Source organism: Cardiocondyla obscurior, linkage group LG24 (genome assembly GCF_019399895.1).
Source record: "Cardiocondyla obscurior isolate alpha-2009 linkage group LG24, Cobs3.1, whole genome shotgun sequence".
NCBI lineage: Eukaryota > Metazoa > Arthropoda > Insecta > Hymenoptera > Formicidae > Cardiocondyla > Cardiocondyla obscurior.
In genome coordinates, this window is record NC_091887.1 from 1,649,282 (window position 1) to 1,668,953 (window position 19,672).

Genomic DNA, 19,672 nt, shown 5'->3' on the forward strand with positions numbered 1-19,672 from the left:
CCGGCGCCGTGGCAGCTGACGTCCTCACAAAAGTTCCGTCCCTCCCCGCCGTACCCAACCACCCTCGCGCTCTCGTCCTTTATTTTCTTCTTTCTCTATCCTGTCAGTCGAAACGCTATGCATCGAGCTACAGCTCTCGGCCAGGCAACTCTCTCTCGCTCCTTCTTTTTCCCGCTTTACCCACCTATCTCTCTCACTCGAGCATGCTTTGCTGCGCAACAATGAGGGGATTTATTTTATAAACACGGGATATCCCCCGCGAGGCATTGTGCTGTCCAACGGGGAAGGAAAATGAGAGAAAACGTCGGGCGCGGGCGGGGGAGAGTCAGAAGGGTGACGCGGAAGAGCTATGGCCGCCCTGACTAACGTGCCACTTCACGGACTGCTTGCTTGTCTTTCATGAGCGGCTCTGATGGACCGCTCGAGAGCGTTCGCGTTCTAACCACCGGCCCAAAGGTAATCCCATTTCGGCGAGAGTCTCGCGACACGGAAAAGGCCGAGGCTATTTTTTTTTTTTTTTTAATTTTTTTTGCAACACAGCAAAGTTTAAGGAATCACTTCTAGGTTCGAGTTTTCACTCGACGAAATATCAAGAGCTACGATACGCCTTGGTTTGCAGAAAATAAACGATAATTTGTAAAAGAAGTATATTTAAATACTCTCTTAATCAAAATTTTACCGTAAATAATTTCGTGGTGCTTGCTAACGTTATTTTAGGAAATATTTTTATAACAGAAACAAAGGAAAAAAAGAGAAAGAAAAAAGAAAAGAATAACAATAAAATTTGCAGTTATATTTTCCGAATATTAAACCATATTTCGCACGAATATTGTATCATAAAATAAAATAAATATATAAAAATAATTTAAAAAGATAAAATAAATGAAATGGTCGATATGTATTCAAGTGGTTTAGCTATTTCAAGAAGAAAGCTTTTATTCTTTGAAAATTGTTACCGTCCCGTTCAATAGCTTTATGTATTAACAGCAATTACAGTTTCTTCATTTTTCACATCTCTTTTTTTATTTAACTAGAAGAAACCCTGGGCACGCTTCGCGCGTGCTAGTTTCCGAAAATTTCCAATTACAAACTACAAAAAAGAAAATTAAGTCATGCGACTTACCAATCTGCATGAGCTTCAGCGGAGGTGTTGAATTCTGCCGGTGACTGTAACATAAAAAGAAAAATGTTAATGTTGACATGTATATTAATTATTAAAATTAATAAAAAAAGAAATTTTTTTTTAATAAAAATTTTTTTTTTTTTTAATGTATGCTTACCTATAAGTTGCTCCGCCGATGCAGGATGCCCATCCCGAGCCTGCTCCTCCTCTCAGATGGGACGTGTCGAGTCATCTTTCCGCGCACAAGTCACTCGCGAAATAGTCCACGCACTTCCGTATAATCCGCGAACCCGACACAAGAAACTGTGTTACAAGACAATTTTAGCCGCGACAGAAAAGATGCGCGAGATGCAGATTTCGCGCTCCGATACCGGCGATCTCCGGAACTCGTTGAATGCCACTGAAGGAGATGGCGAGTGAAGCGGAGTCAGTAATGCTGGTTGTGGAGCGACGCGGCTAATATCAGATCGCGAAGACTGTCTTAATCTGGAAATATAAAATAATAAAATATTAAAATTAAATCGAATTTTAAAATCGTCGATTTGATAGCTGACACATTAAATGCAATCATTAAAACCAAACGAGAGAACCAATTAGAATCAGTTTTAAGCGGTAATAATAAAAAGCAATAAAATCGATCAACAGCTAATTCAAGCGTCACACCGATTTTTATATATTTAAGAATTTTTCTTTCCTTTTTTTCTTTTTTATTATGCCTTCCGTGTAACGTCCGTAATAAACCGAGATAGTGACTGACACGGCCGTGACCCAAATGGTCGACCTCGGTTCAGCTATCGTGATCACAGGTGCATGCACAAGGCTGGTTAAACGGGGCGAGTTATCGCGGAATAATTTTATTTCAGCCGGTAATCCCCATTCGTTTAAAGATTAGACCTAAATTCGTAGATTCCGCGGTCGTACGTGTGATCGATGACTCCGCGACGTTCAGGCGCAAAATTTAATTTCGCAGATTAAACGAGCCATTCGTGTTACTTGCTTCGAGCTTTGAATTAGAAAGAGGCAGCGGAGCGGAGTCGAGAGCCCGCCGTTAACGTTAAATGACGTCAGAGGAGCCCAGGTGACGTCGGACGGTAACGCCAGGCGTTTTCTATACCCGATTCCTGCACCAGGAAACGAGCGATACGTTACGTTCTACATGACATGTTTACGATCTCTCGCCGGCGACACTTTGCGAGATTGAGCATTCAGCCTTAGCGGCTTAATCGTTAAACCACGAGTAATCCCGTTTCGCCTCCGTCCACGCTCGTCGCATCAAAATATCGCGCTGCGTGACGCAGCCCCCTACCCGCCCGCGCGAGATGTTATCCCTTTTCCTTCACCCGGGCAGCTTTCCCGGGTGCAACATTAAGCGGAGTTGATCGGCGCACTTCCGGCACGTGCCGAGCTGCAAACTGCTACGGCCCTCGGCACGTGCGCAAGCTCGGCGCGTACAAGCATTAGCCGTTAGTTTCCATTTCACCGTCTAATAATTTCCTCGCGAATTTCAGTCTACGCGGACTTAATTAGGAAATGCAAGATTACGAAAATGGGAAAATAGTTACGGCGGGGAATCTCGGGGCGGTCGCCGTGCACGCCGTAGAGTCTCGAACGCGGCGGGGAACCGAAGATTCGTCGATCGGTTTGATTCGCGTACTTAATTAATAATAGAATAAAAGTGAAGAGCGGCGAGCGAGCGAGCGTAAACGTCCGGAATTGTAAATTTCGCTTTACGTAGCATTTTGATGGGATCATAATTTTAATGAGATAACGTTAGAACTTCCCGCTAACAACACACGGCGAACTTCTGCGAGTGACGTGGAAAGAGAAAGATTATTAACTTGTCCGGACCGAGGAACTATGTTGGATCTCTCCATTTTCCATGTGCCAGCGGACACGCAAATGAAATCACACAGACGCAGGGCAATCAAAGTATCAAGGAATGCCCCGAAGGCCACTGAGATATGATGCTCTATATACGTTATATCAGTATTGAAAACGCGGGAGCACCGGAGCTTATCCCGGTAGCTTCGCGCAACGTTATATTTGAACTCAATGTGATCGTATCTTCATAATAAAAGTCTTGATTTTATAGAATACTTTGTTAAAACATTTTTCTTCCTTTTTTTTCTTAATATTCTTAAGCATTTTTGGGTTAATTTTCTAAAATTTAACCGTAGTCGTTAAGTTCAATCTATCATTTTATTTCACTTGCTATCGCAGCGTTACCCGAGTGAGACTTCATTTTTTAAAGAAAGTCACTAAATAATAAATACTTCTTTATAATTTATGGCTAGTAACCAAGCTAGTCGCTAGTTAAGAAATATATTTAATCTGCGCGATCTAACCACCAGCTGGAAAATCAGATTAGCTAGATGAATTTCCACTCGGGTATTTATTCATTTAGATATTCGTTTCGGATGCCGAATCCTCCGCCAACTGTTGTCGCCGATAATACTTAGCGCTCAAGATTTTAAGTTACGCGGCAGAATATAAATTCCTGAGCGAAGTTAAAATGAAAATTAAATAGCGAGTCCATAAAGTCGGAAGAACGGCCTGCTTGGTTATTAACTGCTTGAGGTAACTATTTGTCTTTCCAAAAGTCCCCGTGGAGTTTCAACTAGCTCGCCCCGGAGTGCCCTTTCCTCCTTTCCCATTTAGCTAATAAATATTGCAATTGCATTGAGCCGAAGATACAGCGAGATAATGGTGTTCGCAGCCCCTCAGTTTTCCGCATCTCGCCCTTCCTAACGTCGCGTCTCATCTTTCGATGACGCGGCGCAACGCGCGCACGAAGATGCGTGCCGCGCACGTAAGATTAAAATCAGAAAAAAAAAAAAAAAAAAATGCCGGATAGGCGGGTCGACAAGGGTCCCCCTCAGATCGTTAATAATAATTACGAATTAACGTGCGGCGCTAAAGCCGCGCCGGGGGATTGAAATCGCCGCAAATGTAAAGTTATGACGAGGATTTACAACGCCTAGCGTGGGTTTGGGCGGCTCTACGAGGTGTAAATTGCTCGCGCAGGAAAAGAAAGGCCCCCTGTCCCCTCTTGCGGTTAAGCGGGGTAGTCGGGAATTATGTGAGTCGCGCGATATTATGTAAAATTCTATTTCTCCACGGTTGGCCTATATACGTCTCGGGGAAACACGAGGCTGCCTGACGAGCGTGACTTCGTTGTGAAGTCCACGCACGGGCAACGCACACGTGTCGCACCCCTTAAAGCGCGATCCCTCACGTAACGGCCTTCCCGTGGCCGTGGCAGGGTCTAAAAAATTTATCCACGACGATTCGTGCAAACACGACTACGTCTCGGGAGTACATCCCTCGTTTTATCCGAGCAATCGGCGAAACGAAACGCGAGGGAAACGCGCGCGCGCGTCCCGGCTCTCGTCGGACATTTCGACTAACGTTCGCAATTTCCAGCGGCAACATTTTCCCGCGAACGTGCGACGGATGCCGGTGGATGGAGTTACAGTTTTATGAAACCGGATTGTGGTAGCAGTTACCACTCGACACGCTGGCAAACACTCGGGGCCGCTCGAGCAAAAGCCCTCCCCCGACTACGCTTCGCTATACTATATAAGTTGTTGCCGCTAATACGATTAAAGAAGAACGAGCAACGTCCACGTGGGCAATATAATTCCGGTCGAGTTAAATTCAGGGCGGCATTAAAACAGAGTCGCTCGCGTCCTCGGGACCGGCCTATATCCACGATTACACGGCCCGGCGACTCTCACGGCGTAGAGATGAAACCGATTATTCTAACCGGGGCGCACCGGTTGCAGTCGAAAGTTCCCGCCGTAACGTGACGACCGAACCCGACAGGACCTGAAAGTTTTCGGCCCGAAACTCCTGCGGACGACTCGCCCTCGCAAGTTCCGCGGAATTTCTCCACTTGTCCGTCGCGTGCACCGACGCCGTGACTCCGGTCTTTGTGAATTCTCTTCGGCCATCAATGCCGACGAACGATTTTCCCCCGCATACGATCGTTATTCGCGCGCGCGTGATCGCGGATTATTTTTTATTTTTATATTTTTTTATATTTCTCCCACCCCGCAATTCGAAAAAGAATTTTAACCCGGCAGGAAACAAATTGATACTAGTTGCAATTTATGCTGATCGTAAACTACGGCTTTGATTCTCGCTGGAGGATTTGGCAAACATCGATATTTCTTGGCAATAAAAACAATGCGAGCGCTGATTTAATACGAACGTCGAGTCGCACAAGCGTCCCTTGATTTATGTTCTTTATGACGGAATCACAATAATTAATGCTGCGACCGCTATTAATATTCAGAGACGCATCTAATATTCATACGCATTATAAAGGCCTGTCGATAACTGTACCAAATTAATTAACTTTACCATCGCGAAATTGAATTAAGGTTTATTAAGATTGGATTAGATCAATCAAGTTTGATTTTCTTGCCCGCTATTCCTCCCTCTTCTCATTATGTTTTTACAATCTTTGGTTTATTAAACATTAATATTCTCTTACGATCGGCTGAAATCATTCTCCTCCGCAACGGTTCATTTTATCGCGCGTATGACGGTAATGCTTACCATTATAATAAATAGAGTAACGGTGGAAAAAAAATAAAAAGGAAAAAATGTAATAAAACAGGAATATTTGCTAGGTATACACCGGCATAAAAGCATCAAGTAGAAGCATTTCACTTAACGACATCATTTAACTCCGGCCGGATACGTCAAACAAAACATCGCTCGTTGCAAAACAGAATGAATTTCTGAGTGATTTATATTCCAGCTATCGGTTATATGCACCCTTCACTGAAATGTAAAAATACGAATGCGATCGACGCCGGACGCATTTTTCACCATTTGTTCACATCCTGTCTGTGAATTTTTTAAACGCCCGACGAGGATGCGCAATCTAAGGGCCGCCATCGGCCGCGAGCCAATATTATTTGACCTGACAGAGTCATCCAGCCGATAAAAAGCTCAGTCCGACATCGCGCTAGACGGACAGCTCCATCGATTTCCAACCTGAATGTTTCATACGACCGCGCTTGGCTTTCTATCTGGCTAATCGATTTCTTTTTTTTTTTTCCCCCCCTCCCCCCATGAAATTTCAAGTAGCCGGTGGCAAATTAAGCTTTTTATACCGGGGCCGAGGGAGCGACGATGACACGTCGCCGTACCCTTTTCCGGGTGTGTCTCGCGCGCTCGCTCACCTGTACGTCGCTTAATTGAATTATTAAGCCTAGCCGGGCGCGAAGGATAGATGCTCGCGCGGACTCGACTAATTGCGGCCTCGTAAATAATGGGAACGATCTACTGCGCCGGCAGTTCGCCATTTGCTATTGGCCATTGAGAGGAACCGCCGCGTCGGGGACGAGAGGAAGGTTCGGGGGGGAGGAGGAGGAGGGTCCGACGCGTTGAGTGCCCCCTGAATAAACAAATATCGAAGCTTGCTCATTATTTACGACAATACCGCGATGCGGACTCCGCTGCGGACCGCTTGACGGACAGAGGGTCGGGTCAGTTATATATCCGGCTGCGGTATGAACACGGGACGGCCGTGTTGCGGCGCGAAACGGAGGGGGATGGAAGTTCCGGACCGACCCTCCGGGTTGGAGGCAAGGCGCGATGAATAACGAAAATATCCGCGTCCACGCGAGTACCTCGGCTGCCTCGGAGTTCGTCTAACGCCCGCGGTTTTCAACCCCCCCGAGAAACGTGGGCGCAAGTTTGCTTCCCGCTTGTCGACACGGAGAAGGATGCTGGTAAAATCCTCGAAGGTTACCCGCAAAAAAAGACCCGGGCGCCCCTCCGCCCGGCCAGTGAACTCGTTCGTAAATCACTCGCGCGGACCGTGACGCGGACGAATTAATTATTCCGACTACAACGCGGTAGACAATTCTTAAACCTCGCGCTGCAGCTTAATTTTCAATATTGCTGCCGAGGCCGCCATAACAAAATGGGATATCAGCAAGAAACGCTAATTAATTGTATAATATTAACTACATTTTCTGCTTCTCGCTTTCATAATGAATGAAAAACAAGCTTATATTCTGCAATTTCCCTGCATGAAATTAATGGTAAAAGAGGATTACAGACGTACGTATACGTAAATATAATATTTTAATAAAACATTTGATAATTATTCCCTCCTAACAAGGATGAAATATCAGTAAGACATGTACAATTCGTTATAATTCGCATCAGCTTTTATATCTATATTTTTTTTTTCCTTTCTCTGTCTCTTTAAAATTTTCTCGAGCGTAAAACGCAATGAAATTTCAAACTATTAAACGTTCGCAAACAAATTTTTCTTTCGCAAACGTCAAAAATAGCTGATAACGTCGGTCGCGTTAATTAAAGGAACATGTCAGACAGATACCACCGTATGTGAAACGGTAATACTTGTACACGCGTAATGAAATTAATACGGCAATGTGACCGCCGCTTGAAGATAAACCAACACCCGCGTCGCGCACTTTTATAACATTAATACAGTATTTATAATAATTTCTTCCGATTAAACTAACATAACGCCGAACTTCCAAACTCCCCCTCCATATTTTTCGCGAAAGTATCGGAATTTTTTTTAGCCCCGGTGGATATCGGGTATTCCTAGAGTTCGCCGATATCTGATACCGAGGTATCCGGGAAGGTAGACGAAAGCCGGCTGTTGTTATTATTTTTATTCTCCCCCTTTTTTTAATTCTTTTTTTTTTTTTTTTCTACACGAATAACGTGATATTATTTTACGTTCATTTACGCCGTCACGGCTGTTCCAACAAAACATAAATATGCGTTAAAGCAAACGAGACGCGCCGCGCCGGGCAAAATATTAATTGAAAATTATTGATACTCCGGCGAACGCTCCGTTCTGGTGAACGCGAGGCACGTTAACATTATTTTTGCGCGGTATGTAATTACCGTTATTTATACTCGATTATACGTGCTCCTTTCCTTTGCTTCCTTTTACGGCGCTTTCGCATTATTGTTGTATCAGCTGAACCCAAGATACACGAGGCGGGTGCGATTTTTTTTGTCTCTTTCTTTCTCTTCTTCTCTTTTCCTTTTTCTTTTTTTTTTTTTTCATTCGATCGCGTACAAACAAGACTAGCCGCAGCCTCCGCGGGGAAGGGGAGGAGGGCGGCAGGGCGAAATCGCTGACCGTTATGAATTACGAGACTCATTAAAGGTACACACAGCGTATCGATTAAAATATTGCGTGTCGTATTTTCTGCCCGACGGCGGAACAAGCGGCGTGGATTTCCTTTGCATTAAGCTGCTCGGGGCTGAACGCCGACGCGTCCGGCCGCGGGCCGTAAAGACGATCGTCGCGATCGGTTTCCCCCCTTTTGTCAAGGGGGGAAAACGTATATTTCTATCACGCGTCGCGGAAAAGCCGCGCGCGGGGAAAATCCCGCGCGATATCCTCGGATACGTAACCGAAACAGGCATCGCCGCACTGTAAACACGGAAAGTCCATTAACAATTTCAGGATCGTATTTTTGCAGGGCGCCGCCGGAATACAGATGCGTCCGCCATCGCGCGCGAAATACGTCGATATAATGGATATAAATATATTTATATATGACACGCCGGGGTGCACGGGGGGGGGAGGGGAGGGGGTGCGCGGCCCGATAAATCACGCGGCTGTTATATTAATTACGCCCCGAATTGAAAGCGTGTTTCCAATGCTACCTCGGAGAAAGTTCTGATTTGTATGCAACGATTGCCGTGATATTTCTGTATATCGAGGATATACAGTTACACGCAGACGGATGCGTGTAACTAACAGATTGCGTATACGTAGAATAATATGATATTACAAGTTCGCGGGCGTACATATATCGTATACCGTTTCGAACAAACAAACAAAAAAAAGAAAAAGAAAAAAAAAAATATTGCGACTAATGGAGTCCTTTAAATTGGAGATGCTCCGCGAAGCAAGCGTGCTTTAAATGCGTTCGCGCAAGTGTTACGTATCGCGTAGTCTCGTAAAAAAAACCGGCTCCGAGGCGCTGAACGTGCGATAGGCACGTTTGTTGGTCGAAGACATTTGTTAGCCGGCGGTTGAGATTTACGAGTTACAACTTACTTTCGAGAAGCCTGTCGAGACGCCGCAGGTAGCGAGCAGGTGGCGCGGAATAAAGGAGGGTAGGAGGGAAGGAAGGACCCCTTTTCGTGTCACCGAACCTGCGACCGTAGGTCATACGCATCTCCCCTCGAGACTCCCGATAATGAGCGCCGCGTTTTTGTTCGCCGAAAAGCGCGACGGAAGTCATATTACCGCGCGATTGTATCGGAAAATTTTTTTTACATTTCCGGCAATATCGTTACCCGTTTATTAACTCCGATAATTAATCGTAAAAACGAGAGACGCGGATACGCGATGTAAAATTATTTCTCATGAATAATTTCGAGACGGCGGTACAAACAGTCGTGTTACTCGCTTACGCGTAAACGTAATTACATCACTTGCATAATATCCACTGACATTTCCGGCATAGCGTCGTAATAATCTCAGCCGGGACAGTATCGACAAGCACGCGATTATATAACGAGAGATATAAGCGGTTTCCCGTATCTAGTCGGCCTTTAAGCGTCGATTGTAACAGGACAAAGAGTAATTCGATTTGACCATTCGATTTCAGCCTCGAGAGCATGCGAGCGTCGATCGCGATTGTCAGTTGACAATGAGCCATTGTCAAGTCAATGCACGGGGCGAGATTAAATCTGACTCGAGACCGTTGCAGCTGGCACTTTAGCGAACCCGATCGGGATGAGGCGGGATTCCATTGACCCCTTTTGCGACCTATACGCCATTTATATATCATTGTCTCCGCCGAGAATGATCTACAAATGACACGTGCGGCTATTTGCGGCGTCGGACGTTAAAATTTAGACAGCTCCTGCACCGGCCTCGTCGCAAAATTCAATTAAACATTATTCCGCTACAATGCACCGCGCGTACATACAAGCCGCCCTCTTCCCCCTTTTCCCTCCCCCTCTCTCTCCCTCCCCGCCGCCTCCTCCTCCCGCGCCCACACGTGAGATGATAATGTATAATATTTAAAATTCTCTACAACGATTCGCGAATTGCGCGCATTGCAATTGCTAAAAGGTAAAAAATTAATTACGGATGACACGTGCGGTCACTTGCGGCGCGGGTCGTTAAAATTTAAACAAAGCGAAGCTCGCAACAGCAGGGATTCAATTAAATATTATCATGCTACGGTGAACCGGTCGTTTATTATATTTGCGAGATAATACAACGTTTCGCGAATTCTACGCATCCGACGATCGCCCGAAGGCAGAAAGTTGATTACGCCTGTTGCCCGTTTGTAAATACAAAAGTACGTCGTTACGTAAAAACCGCATGAAAGCGCGGCCCCGCAATATTCGTGCAACAATACCGGGATAGTTACAAAGATCATCGTTTATTTGAAAATTTAAATGGCAATTACTATTCCTGTAAATTACCTTTCCGATTCCCAATGTGGAACGGACAATTGGAAAAGTGCAATATGCCCGAAATTAGGTGGGACATGTGCAGGAGAAACGAATTAGTTCATAATTGACTACTGTCCATAAAAATATCAAATATACAACGCATTATCGATAATAATTCTCTTAAGCGTATTACCGCTACATTTATTGTAATTACACATTTATAATGCGTGACAAAAAAAAAAAGAAAAATCTCGCATTTTATCGGAAAAAATATACATCTATTAGCCGGCACGTAAATCAATTATTATTTTAAAAATTAATTTTAGTAACCGTGGGTCTTTCAATCAGTCGTATTTTTCAGCGACGGTAATTATCGTTACCTAAAATATTATAATATTTGTCGCTTGGCAATTAGACTTTAATTATCCCGCTATAATGAGCGTCGTTGCTCGACGCAGTTCTTAATAATCGTCGTAAATTTTCTCTTAAAATTTCTATCTTTTTTTTTCTTTTCTACCGACTCTCGTGAGACTCGTATATGCTTTCGTGATATAAACTTTGTTACTGGCCTTTGATTGACAGTTTGTTTAATATTGCTGACGCATAATTAATATACAAATATCTATAAATCGTCGCGAGTTGTATCAGCCGTGACGTTAATCAAACAATCTCCCGATTAAGAAGCCGAGAGAAACGGGATAGAAGGGCTTCTTTTTTTTTTTTTTTTTTTCTTTTCGTTAAATCACGACGGGCTCCAACTGGAGGAAGAGACTTGTTGAAAGGGAATCCGTCGCGCCCGTCATCAACGTCATCGAGTTTCCCCGAGGATTCCGAGGGAGAAAGAGAAACAACTCCGTTTATACGCGGCACACATGTACTTGACAACGAGCTGCATAAACCAAGGCTCGAAAGTAAATTAAAAGTTTCCGCGAGTCTTCCGCGAAACTTTCAACGGCTTTCACAGTATAACGCCGCCGTCTGTGCCGCGTCTATGTATTTTTAAGGGACGCCATTAAATTTAATCTCGCCTCTGCGAAATACGTCATACAGCGGCAACATCTCGAAACGTCGATAAATTTTTTAAAGAATCGCGATTATTAAAACCATTATAAGCGCCCACCACCGTTGTCGAAGATAACAAATTAACCGCTCGATCATTCGTGATTAATTATACCTTAAACGTATAAAAATCAATCCAGATAATTTTCAAAGCTTGACAATTATAATCATTTATTACCGAAGCGCCGCGATGTTCCGCGGATCGACTTTAATACGCCGTATTATATCACGTTACAATGATATACAAAACGAGAATCCCGCGTCCGCGAATGATATGGGATAGCTAGCTGGATTTCTGTTACGCATCTTGCTTCGGGAAATACCAGATCGTATTAGTATGTGCACCGACAAACGGGTATCTATTGTGAATGAAGGATGCCTGATCGAAAAAGCGTCGTCCTCATCCGAGTGGTCGCGCAACACTCACGGAAATTCAATACGAGACGTCGAAGAGAACGTTTTAGCGCCGGATCTCGGTGAGAGGGGGCTCGTATCGAGGAATCCAAAGGCTACGGGGAAACGTTCTCGCGGGCGAGCTTACGGCGAAATGCATATCGACCACGAATTATATTCACATCCGCGTGTACACTTCCGCGGTGGATCGTCTCACGCGGCGGCGCATCGAAATATAAATTTCTCGGCGACGGCCCGGTCCGCCTTGCCGATGCATCGGCGTCGCGCAATATCTTTCGCCGTTACGCCGTGACCGAGAAACTGGCAAATCGAAGGAGAGAAATCGGTGTAATATCTGCGGATAAATCGCGGCCCGCTTACGGCACGAGATAAAACGGCTGAGGCGTATTTGTGCACCGCGCGCGTTTCCGTCGCCTGGTATATGAAACGGCACCGCGTGCATCGGCACGCAACGACGAATCCCCCGGGCGTCGCCGTGACGGAATCTGACTACTTTATCCGCAGCCTCCCGAAGTTGCATTAATTCACTTTGGATACGTCGCGCTTCGGAGAAAACGCCGTGGCTCCGACGGGGGTATCTTAGATTTAATGCTCGCGGAACTATCCGTCGATACCGCTCACGGAGCTTATAATACGATACTTAAGTTGGTAAATATCGGGTTTCCGCGGGAAGCTCGCCCGGAGGGAACTTGCAAATGGTTGATTAGCGGAAAATGCTTTGACTTTATTATTAATTAATAGTTAGTACCCATTATCGTATTTTCCTTCTATCCTGCTCCACCGCGAGGTTTCCGCCTATCATACTTAAGTTTAACTTTGTTGAATTACGTGAACGAAAACAGGGAGTTGTACGAATTTTCACGGGAGAGGGAGAATAAAAATTATAGATTAGACTCGACGGGCTTAGACATACTCAATGTTAAAGAAAAAAAAAAAAAAAAAAAAGATAAAAATAGTTTCAAAAAACCTTTAAAACCGCACGTAAACATCGACCCCGCGTTCTTTTTTTTTTATATACGATATTAAATTTTTTTTTTTATTTTTTTACGACATTGTACTCAATCGTGAAATTCCAAGGCGCAGTTTATCGAAAATATTCTGTCGCGGCATTCCATAATATCGAAGTAAGCATGATCCACAAAGGTGGACTAGCATTCACGTTGCAGCAGCTGGGTCATTGTCGGTGACGGCACCCACGGGAAATCACGTGATCGAGTCTCACTCTCTGTGTGATTGCCACTTTGTGGACGATCGATTCCTCGAAACCACCCACAATGCTCCATTTAATATGAGCCGAATGCTGCAGAGACGCAATTCAATATTAATACCCAGGCGGACTCTCCTTGTATATCTTCGCCCGAGTATTGCCAGCCTGGGTGCCAGTCTGCGGAAGGTTGCGCGACGCCGATAAATCTCGCCCCGTCCCCGAAAGACACGAGATCATCAAATATATCTATCTAATTTGCATATTTTATTATCTCCGGCGCGACGTCCCGGTGCCCTCGCACTTTGTGACGTAATAAGTACACGCTGCCGCTGCACGCGGCACAATTTCGAAGACGCACGAATTATATTAATGGCAAAAAGCTTAGAACGCGATCTCCTATTTGTCGCACGGCGTGTCGCTACGTCCATTATCTCAGTCACACTTTCAAAGTCTTATCCCGATAACAGCGGAATGGTCCGGGAGGGAAGGAGGGGAAAAAAAAAATCTAATCCTAACTCGTCGCAAATGCTTCTTATCGAAATGTCGGCTCGTTTCAAGAGCAGTCTTAGCGGATTTGGCGGTAAGTAGCAAAAAGCTTGGGGAATTCGGCTCGTAGATGAATGAGTGATCTGACAGAAACGCACGTCTGAAGCGCCGGACTTACTTCGAGAAGAGTAGTCTGGTAGTAATCGCGGAGCATACGGCGGGACATCAGACACGAGTCAGACGGCATACAGCGACGAGGAACAAAGTTTACCCTTCTGGATCAGGATATTCGAGAATCTGTACGCGCTATATGTATGTATATCTCAAAAGAGAGGAACGTGTGTATGAAAGAACGAAACTTGTGTCACCGTTTCTGTTGAAAGTGTCACCCGGCATGTAATTGAAGTAGCGAAGTCGGAAAATCAAAAGTTTCGCAAAATCTTTAATACTTTTAAAAGAAAATTGTTAAAAAAAAAAGAAAGAAGAAAAAAAAAATTGGATTTAACTTTTAAATTATATTTCAAAATAATAGCCTCGTCAAAGTCTTCAATAATACACGCGTGACGTAATAATTAATGTATAACCTTAAATTATTAAATATAGAAATTTTATAATTAATGAAATGAATATTATTTCGATATCGAGCGTTATTATTATTTAAACATTTTGTAATTTAAACCAAAAATGTTATGAATTTAGCTTCGCAAAATTAGATAATTGTTTTAATTTAACAAAGATTTCTACAAATTATTAGAAAATTGTTTTAAAACTACTATTTTGTGTTACTGTCTCAAGTTTAGGTATTGTCTGAAGTAAATGCGAACCGGTGCTACTTTAATTGTGCTATAAATGGCAGTATCGCCGGTATTGTTGCTTGCCGATTACATGAGTAAGTTATGATAAACTTCCTCACCCGTTATTACGAAGCATTCTAATCCCTAACATTACTTTGACCTTATTTCCCGTGCACTTGCTAAGACAATCGTAACTTTGTCAGTCCTTTCCTAATAATGGCAACAGACTTTAGCTTGTCGCTGAAGTACATGACGTCGCGATGAATATCTCATTTTCACGCTAAGTGCACTCGAAAACGCAGAATTATTAATGCATCTGGAAATTAAGATTGGCAAAATACTTTTTCTAAGACTTCGCCGTGAAAACAGAATCGAAAGTAAATCATCTCGTCGCGATATTTTAAGCCGATTGGAATACTTAAATAATAAAAGCGGTCAAGTTTCTATTTTATTTCTTTTTTTTTTGTACGTCAAGTTTGACTTCCGTTCTGTCGATAGTTACAAATTGGCTTCAGTTTTTTATACGCAACTAGAAGAAACCATACGCGCGATATTTTTTTAGAAACCCTAATTACAAAATACGAAAAAAAAAGTGGTGCGACTTACCCAATCTGCATCAGCTTCAGCGGAGTTGAAGATATCTGCTGGTGACTGTAACATAAAAAAGAAAATTAATGTAGACATCAGTTAAGTAATGAGGTTAATAAAAAAAAAAAGATTTTTTTTTAATTTATACTTACTTAAAAGTTGCTCCGCCGATGCAGGATGCCTATCCGAGGCCTGCTCCTCCTCTCAGATGGGACGTGTCGAGTCATCCTTCCGCGCACTGGAAACTCGCGAACACCCCGACCGTGATTCTACAATTCGCGAAAATTATTGATCACTTCTAAACGCGCGTTACTGTCCGGCACTCGCGTTTAAAAGAAAGTCGAGAAACAACGCCCGAAGACTCAGCGGAGCTCGCGGGACGACCGACGAACCGACCGCGGTTCGTATGATTAATATCGGCGATGACGATACTCGTTGACGACAGCGGATGCAATTGCGTCGATCTGTAACAGAAAGAAATATCAAGGTTAATCGTAGTTCTCGTGCCGGAAGGGTTTTCGTTAAATATAAGTGCGAATTACTTTCGGTACGACGACACGTGCTTGCTGTGCAGTGCGTAGCTTACGTGTGTGCTCGCGCGACCGCTGGAGAAGGACAGAGCGAGAGTGGGAGTAGTGGGGAAAAAATACCTAGCGCGCGGCACGTAGGCTCGCGCTCGCTCTCACCCTGTCCTCCCCCGCTACCCCCCGACCCTCCCGCGCCTATCTATACGTTACTCTCGTTCGATTTAATTGTAATATTTAATTTAGTATGTCCAGACAAAGACGGTACTTCCGCCAGGTCTTCCTCGATCTCGAAAATCGCGAAGACCGTCTTTGCCTGGACATATTAATTAAATATTAAAATTAAATCAAACCTCAAAATCGCGGACTTGACAGCCGACGTTGACTCTCGCTTGGCGTGAAGCAAGCCAATCGAGAGAGAACTGACCAGCGTCGGTTTTAAGCGGAAATAATTAAGAAGCTAATTCATGCGTAACGCACGAATTTTTTTATAGAGAGAAATCATTCTCGCACGGAATCGTAATTACACTCAAAGGTTGAGGACTCTAATATGACCACCCTCCGCGTGTTTTCCGCTGACACTTGGCATCGGGACGTTTCCCGGGGATCAATTCTGAATTCTCGCACACGGTACACGTCATCGAGTGTGGCAGATGCAATAACGGATTACACGGTCATCGGATAAATTCACCCCTCGTCATTACGTTACCCCGTGTTGATGTCGGCGGGCTGAGCCGCAAGAATAAGACTTTATGATTAGCCGGAATGAGAAAAACACCCACTGCGACTGCAAGCATGACTCACTGCCCCGCGAATGTATGTAACAAACGTGCATTCCCGACCACGGTTCCCCGTCGCGTAACACGGCGGCATTCGAGGGAGGAAAAAGGGGAGGTGTTTGCCACCGCGGGAGCGCTCATATCCGTCAATATCACACCGAGTGTTCTTAAATCCATATTACGGATCTCGCCGCACCTGCGTTCCGCTCTCAGGCCGAAGCCGCGGGCTTTGACGAGGCCGAGAAAGCGAGAAAGATCGGTAGGGGATCGGGGACGCGGCGAGAAAAGGGAGAGAATTCAATTTCTAGGGTGCATATTAAAGTCGGCCGACTTGTCCACCGCGACGAGAGCCAACATCGTGGACGGGTAAAGCGAACGAGCCACGAATCTTCCTCTTTGTATGTCCGCTTTGACCCTACTACCACGGTCGTCTTATTTCTACCTTCTTTTTATACCCGCCGCAAGTGGAACGCCTTTCATCTCGTCGACCCGACTTTTTGACGCTAGCCGGGACGTTTAGATCGCGTTTGCTCGGCGGACGCGCGCCGTATCGGAAAACCGATGCATATAAATAATAATATTAACACGTCCGTTTGCGGCAAATCTCGTCTAAATCGAATTAGGACGCTGTTTATTTTCGGACACGCCCCGCCTTGGCTTTTTTTTTTTTTTTTCCTTTTTTCAATTTGTTACGATCTCGATCAAATTTCTGCGTTTCACTCTGTAATCATCAGTCATAAGCCACCTGGTTTTACCGCGGTCTATACCATCGGTTTTGCCTCCACCCCGTTCAATCGATATCATTTTCAAGCCTCCCCTCCCTCCTCCCCCGGTTCAGTCCGTGCCTTGATTTAATTTATTGATCTGCCGGCTGTCCGCCGCTCCGCGTCTCATCTATCATCGACGCCGAGAGCCTCAAGGAAACTTAATGGCTCGGCCGCGGAATTTTTTTGACCGTATTAAAGGGCCCACCCGTATTTCCCACGCTACAAAATTCGACTCTTCGATATCCTCTGACTCGACTCGGAAAATTGATGGATCGTTTATGAATGCATCAGCGTCAGACAATCTATACATACATATATATATATATATATATATATATATATATATATATATATATATGTATGTATATATATATGTATGGTAAACGTGCATAAAATGACAGGCGTTGCAAAAACTACATTGTGTCGCGCGTGTTTCATGGACCCCTCCGTCAGCAGCCCGCTCGACGTCCATCGCGTCTTTTCACGTGCCCGGACTAATTATTGTTCACCGTGAAAACTGCTCGACTATTATTTATACGGCGTTGCAATATGCTCGCGCGAGTCCCTGTCCCCTTTTTTAGGCCCCCCGCCCGTTTAAAAGCGATCGTACACGTGCGAGTAATAAGCATTTTTTATCGCCATCACAGCCGATTGAATTTAATAGACTATGCAAAAAAAAAAAAATAAAATAAAATAAAATAAATAATAAAAGAGAGAGAAAGAGAATCGCGGCGCAGCCTATATTAGTTACATTTAAATGACATAATACATTTATTTTAATTTAACATGCATCGTCTACATCGGCTTCCGTTACAGTTATGTTGATTTAAATGAATAAATGTATCGGAAAATTTATAAATTTTATACAAGAATGATCTTCCTGTGAAATACAATTGAAACTAAAAATTGTATTTCAAGCTACATATTATAACAAATTTTACGTTTCAGCAATATTTATCTTTCAATAATAAAATATTCCGTGTAAATTCCAGGCGCGCTGGAATAATGGTAAAAGGCTATTAAAAAATAATTATTTTACGTTTTAAAGAATAATAATAAAAACGTATTGCTCGCGTGCGAGCAATGTATCTTTCTCTCGCTTTTATTACCGTTCTTACGCGATTTATAATAACGTTAGTAATCAAGAAAGTAATGTCGTATCAATTCTTAAGAGGGACTTCCGATTATTAATATTCCGGGCAACGGCTGCGGGCGCCTTATTTTGAATTTTAGTTTTCCGCAGCGAATCTTAATTCCTGCGGCTGTAATTGAATCACTTAATTAGCACCCTTGTAGTCCGTTCCGTCGCGAAAGTTAACTGGCAGACGGCCGCAGATTTATATTGAGTTATTCAAGATTATTAAATTAATACCCGAGCCGAAAAGTTATGATTTCAGCTTACCGCCCTAAACGGGATTGCGATGGGCATGCTCGCTCGCTCACCGCGATATAATCGCCGCTTCTATATCAAAACTTCATATATTAACATTGATAAGCGGCCCCGCGTGTGCGTGCGTTATTAATTATTTATTTATTACCATATAAAATAAGTAAAAATAAAGAGTGTTCGATCCGCAATTTGAAATTAAAATTTATTACATTACAAAATAATGTATCACAATTTTATTAATAATATTAAGATTTAAAATTCAAAATTAACGTTTTATTATTAAATAATTGCTTCTATTAAAAGTAATCATATGAACGCATCATAAAAATTGTTAAATATTCATATCCCGGATATATTATATACGTACGGATGTACGTACCGTATGTACACACAGAAACAGATATAGCGTTTGCTGCGGCAAGCTCACGTACGTTATGCCACCGTCGGCGCAGCAAACGCCACATCTGCCTTTCAGTGTACACGAGATAAAAAGCATCGACTTTTTAAATACCGTTTATAATTAAAGTAATGTACCGCATGGCTAATTTAGCGAAAACCCATCGTAAGGTTGCGCCGACTGCGACAATTGAACGCTGCGCGATCGCGTTTGATTTTTAAAATTTGTCTTTCGATTGAAACGTTATAGACGTTATTACATATATTATTAACAAGCGCACGAGTTCTCAAATAAAGATTTATTATTGAAAATTTCTATCGGGACATTTCTTGCGTAGAATAATCAACGACAATAAATAAAGCTCGTGGAACGGAATAAACGAAGTGCACTGACCGTATAACAAATTTACACTCTCGTAATCCTCATGTGTAAACCGAGTGTCAAACATCGATGCTCTTTTGTGAAAATTATGTCGATGACGAAATTAATCCGCTCCGTCGCGTTAATTCAAAATAATGAAAGCAATTGCACATCGATGAAGTTAATTGCTTTTCTTTTTCCTTTTTTTTTCTTCTTTTTCATACAAAGTGTATCGCTGTCAACTATTTTAAACGTTTAGTGCTTTCATATTCCACGATTATCATATTTCATTATAAGCAACCTGGTGAAATATTGGAATTTATACTCTCGTGTAGCTTACGCATAATTATTA

At 43.4% G+C, this 19,672-nt stretch overlaps 1 long non-coding RNA gene across 1 annotated transcript in view; it reads right to left on the reverse strand.

Moving 5' to 3' along the window:
• Window positions 1-336: 336 nt before the first annotated feature.
• LOC139111481 (uncharacterized) overlaps window positions 337-19,672 on the reverse strand; it is a 46,833-nt gene continuing 27,497 nt past the window's right edge. The window contains exons 3-6 of the long non-coding RNA XR_011547213.1: window positions 15,256-15,567; window positions 15,122-15,166; window positions 1,281-1,609; window positions 337-1,167 (exon numbers count right to left, since the gene is read on the reverse strand). This is a non-coding gene — a long non-coding RNA (uncharacterized lncRNA). The remainder of the gene's footprint in view (window positions 1,168-1,280; window positions 1,610-15,121; window positions 15,167-15,255; window positions 15,568-19,672) is intronic.